The 5,000-nt window shown below is 50.6% G+C and overlaps 1 non-coding gene across 1 annotated transcript in view; it reads left to right on the top strand.

The window, feature by feature from the left end:
• Positions 1-4,490: 4,490 nt before the first annotated feature.
• Positions 4,491-5,000, top strand: part of LOC126450388 (small subunit ribosomal RNA) — a 1,909-nt gene continuing 1,399 nt past the window's right edge. Inside the window, exon 1 of the ribosomal RNA XR_007584426.1 lies at positions 4,491-5,000. This exon is cut by the window's right edge and continues 1,399 nt beyond it. This is a non-coding gene — a ribosomal RNA (small subunit ribosomal RNA).

The following is a 5,000-nucleotide window of genomic DNA, read 5'->3' as shown; positions in this document are numbered from 1 at the left end:
AGTTTCGACTGGAACCAGAGTAACCGTATACACGGCACTGATTAGTAATAGATGCAGAGCCATCAGAATACAGATAATATATACAACCGTCCCTATACATGCTGAAAGACTCTGCACACAATGAGAACCACACGTCAGCCAGACACTATCACACACTACTCTCTGCCTCTAACAGGCACACACACAATATCTAACCACCAGCATGGAAGAACATCCGGTGCATCCTCTCCGCCACATTACACAATCCACACTATCATAACCAGACCGGGAGGTCCACCCAGAAAACAGAATATCCCACCCTTCCGACATCCGCCATTGCTCAGCTAAGCCACGAACACCCACACATGTCCTACACAGGGGTGCACCCAACATCACAATACTGCCTCCTGTCACAGTACACAAACAATGGCAGGAATGAAAGACACAGATCTGCCACAACCTTGGAATCGGAGCGCCGCCTGTCATGAGCCACAAGTGCATCCTGACGTGACAAATCGGATGATCCCGCAGGCATGCACTTACGATAATCACTATCAACGAACCTGCCGCCCCCTCCCCCCCCAAAATACACCTTTCCCTACAACGTGTACCTTAACCTAAGCTATATTGTACCTTAACCTAAGCGATATTGTACCTTAACCTAAGGTATATCGTACCTTAACCTAACCTACATTGCGCCTTCACCTAACCTACGTTGTACCTTAACCTAACCTACGTTGTACCTTAACCTAACCTACGTTGTACCTTAACCTAACCTACGTTGTACCTTAACCTAACCTACGTTGTACCTTAACCTAACCTACGTTGTACCTTAACCTAACCTACGTTGTACCTTAACCTAACCTACGTTGTACCTTAACCTAACCTACGTTGTGCCTTAACCTAACCTACGTTGTGCCTTAACCTAACCTACGTTGTGCCTTAACCTAACCTACGTTGTGCCTTAACCTAACCTACGTTGTGCCTTAACCTAACCTACGTTGTGCCTTAACCTAACCTACGTTGTGCCTTAACCTAACCTACGTTGTGCCTTAACCTAACCTATGTTGTGCCTTAACCTAACCTATGTTGTGCCTTAACCTAACCTATGTTGTGCCTTAACCTAACCTATGTTGTGCCTTAACCTAACCTATGTTGTGCCTTAACCTAACCTATGTTGTGCCTTAACCTAACCTATGTTGTGCCTTAACCTAACCTATGTTGTGCCTTAACCTAACCTACGTTGTGCCTTAACCTAACCTACGTTGTGCCTTAACCTAACCTACGTTGTGCCTTAACCTAACCTACGTTGTGCCTTAACCTAACCTACGTTGTGCCTTAACCTAACCTACGTTGTGCCTTAACCTAACCTACGTTGTGCCTTAACCTAACCTACGTTGTGCCTTAACCTAACCTACGTTGTGCCTTAACCTAACCTACGTTGTGCCTTAACCTAACCTACGTTGTGCCTTAACCTAACCTACGTTGTGCCTTAACCTAACCTACGTTGTGCCTTAACCTAACCTACGTTGTGCCTTAACCTAACCTACGTTGTGCCTTAACCTAACCTACGTTGTGCCTTAACCTAACCTACGTTGTGCCTTAACCTAACCTACGTTGTGCCTTAACCTAACCTACGTTGTGCCTTAACCTAACCTACGTTGTGCCTTAACCTAACCTACGTTGTGCCTTAACCTAACCTACGTTGTGCCTTAACCTAACCTACGTTGTGCCTTAACCTAACCTACGTTGTGCCTTAACCTAACCTACGTTGTGCCTTAACCTAACCTATGTTGTGCCTTAACCTAACCTATGTTGTGCCTTAACCTAACCTATGTTGTGCCTTAACCTAACCTATGTTGTGCCTTAACCTAACCTATGTTGTGCCTTAACCTAACCTATGTTGTGCCTTAACCTAACCTATGTTGTGCCTTAACCTAACCTATGTTGTGCCTTAACCTAACCTATGTTGTGCCTTAACCTAACCTACGTTGTGCCTTAACCTAACCTACGTTGTGCCTTAACCTAACCCATATTGTACCTTAACCTAACCCATATTGTACCTTAACCTAACCCATATTGTACCTTAACCTAACCCATATTGTACCTTAACCTAACCCATATTGTACCTTAACGTAACCTAATTTGTGCCTTAACGTAACCTAATTTGTGCCTTAACGTAACCTAATTTGTGCCTTAACGTAACCTAATTTGTGCCTTAACGTAACCTAATTTGTGCCTTAACGTAACCTAATTTGTGCCTTAACGTAACCTAATTTGTGCCTTAACGTAACCTAATTTGTGCCTTAACGTAACCTAATTTGTGCCTTAACGTAACCTAATTTGTGCCTTAACGTAACCTAATTTGTGCCTTAACGTAACCTAATTTGTGCCTTAACGTAACCTAATTTGTGCCTTAACGTAACCTAATTTGTGCCTTAACGTAACCTAATTTGTGCCTTAACGTAACCTAATTTGTGCCTTAACGTAACCTAATTTGTGCCTTAACGTAACCTAATTTGTGCCTTAACGTAACCTAATTTGTGCCTTAACGTAACCCATGTTGTGCCTTAACGTAACCCATGTTGTGCCTTAACGTAACCCAATTTGTGCCTTAACGTAACCCATGTTGTGCCTTAACCTAACCTATATTGTGCCTCAACCTAACCTATATTGCGCCTTAACCTGACGCACGTTGTCGCTGAACCTGCTCTGTAATTGTTATGCAACTCGTTAAATTAGTGTAGTGTTGCCTAACCGCAACCCTCGCAATATAGTTCGCTATTCGCACTGCCCGGTCCCCTGTGTATCGCGTCATGTTAAACACCTTGCAGGTGTTGCTGACTTTCCACATGCTCCTGCTATACACTGTAATGTGGATAGCAGCAGGACGTACATGCCCCCCCCCCTTCCCCCCTGCCTTCGCAAGCTGGTCGTTGAGAAGTTTGCATGTTCAATGCCCTTCGCATGCCGACGTACTCAGCCTACGTTGTGGTACGGCCTGTCACCTGTCCGCCGATGTACGCAAAACCCACAAACTGTACTGCACATTGGTCCGTATGTACTGAATGATACATCGTGGCACATGTGTGACCGTACGACGACTGCGCCTAGCAACGGCAGACCATACAGTCCAAATATTGTGCACGCAGCTACGTGTCGTCTCCCTATAAGAGCTGGATTGCAGTGTGGTACGCCATTCAGACGTGTGGGAGGAACGGACGCCCTGGATGGCGATCAGCATGAGCAGTCTGTTGATGTAGTGGAGCGTGTATTCGGACGTAGTCGTCTCTTCTCACACACCGTGATAGCATGTTGCACCGCGTTCCACATCTGCGACATCCTGCAGAGGCCGGCTGACAGTCGTTCGCGCAATGGACACCGCATACGTACGGGGGCTACCTTCCACGTGTTCTCGAGGCGTGCACATGTTGTTGCGTCTATGTGGGCAGACGTAGTGTGTTGTGACACCTGACACAGGCATGCAATACTCGTTGCAAATGGCGATGGACGTCTACGTTTGCTGGTGACGTTACGCAAATGAACAACAGGTAACCCGTTGTGGTGCGGTTGTTCTCGCTAGAGGTGAATCAGTGTTGGCGACGATCGGTCGAGCTATTAACCGGTTGTTTCAGGGATACCCACCATGCCCACGAACGTGAAAGGGGACCCACCATGCCCACGAACGCGAAAGGGGATCTGGGTGTGAGGCGATACGCGGCGGTGGCTGGGTGGGACCGTCCCCGGCCGGTGAGGGGGGGCCGCCCGGCGTGCTGGCAGCGCGGTGCGTGGGCGCACGCGCTACAGCCGGCTGGTGGGGGCGGCCAGTGGCAGGCGCGCCGGCCGACGGACGCGGCAGGCGGCGCAGCTGCGCGCCGGCGCCCCCTGCTCGCGGCGCCTTGCGGCCAAAGTAGGTCCTCGCGGGCCCGGTGCGAAGCGCGGTGGCCATCTGCAGTGTGCTGGTCCGATTGAGGACTGTGTGCGCTGAGGATGCGCCGCCGCCCGGCGCTCGGCGCCGCGACGCCGTCTGCTGCTCGGTCGCCCCAGCGGTTCTCGCAGGTGGTTTGTATCGCAGCTGTGCGGACGTGTTGGCGCGTGCGCTGTGCTGGGAGAGTTCGCTTCGGCACCCAAGTGGGGCTTTTGTCCTTCTGTGGCGCTGGCGTTGGAGCTGCCGGTCACCGTAGGTGGCGCGTGTTGTCTCCCGCCGGCAATGCCACGACAGCACGCTCCCGGGCCTCTGTCGGCAGCGGCAAGCTCAGTTGGGAGCACGGGTGGTCGCACCTAAAGCGTCTACTCGCCTAACTCCGGGCGATTGCGCCTCTCTCGAACCCGACCAAGTACTTAGGACGGCGCTGCGCGCCGCCGGGACCTGAGAGGGTTTCGAGGTGTGTTGTGCAGGGGAGCTCAGCCTCCTCCTGTTTGCAGAATAATTGAGCGGACGCTTGCGTGTTCGCGCGGGCCCCCGGGACACACTCCCGGGCGGCCGGCTGCTCAGCTCTAGTTGACGCAGCTCCCTGGTTGATCCTGCCAGTAGTCATATGCTTGTCTCAAAGATTAAGCCATGCATGTCTCAGTACAAGCCGCATTAAGGTGAAACCGCGAATGGCTCATTAAATCAGTTATGGTTCCTTAGATCGTACCCACGTTACTTGGATAACTGTGGTAATTCTAGAGCTAATACATGCAAACAGAGTCCCGACCAGAGATGGAAGGGACGCTTTTATTAGATCAAAACCAATCGGTCGGCTCGTCCGGTCCGTTTGCCTTGGTGACTCTGAATAACTTTGGGCTGATCGCACGGTCCTCGTACCGGCGACGCATCTTTCAAATGTCTGCCTTATCAACTGTCGATGGTAGGTTCTGCGCCTACCATGGTTGTAACGGGTAACGGGGAATCAGGGTTCGATTCCGGAGAGGGAGCCTGAGAAACGGCTACCACATCCAAGGAAGGCAGCAGGCGCGCAAATTACCCACTCCCGGCACGGGGAGGTAGTGACGAAAAATAACGATACGGGACTCAT

Source organism: Schistocerca serialis, unplaced genomic scaffold, assembly GCF_023864345.2.
Source record: "Schistocerca serialis cubense isolate TAMUIC-IGC-003099 unplaced genomic scaffold, iqSchSeri2.2 HiC_scaffold_740, whole genome shotgun sequence".
Classification (NCBI taxonomy): domain Eukaryota; kingdom Metazoa; phylum Arthropoda; class Insecta; order Orthoptera; family Acrididae; genus Schistocerca; species Schistocerca serialis.
This window is presented reverse-complemented; position numbering and strand designations above follow the sequence as displayed.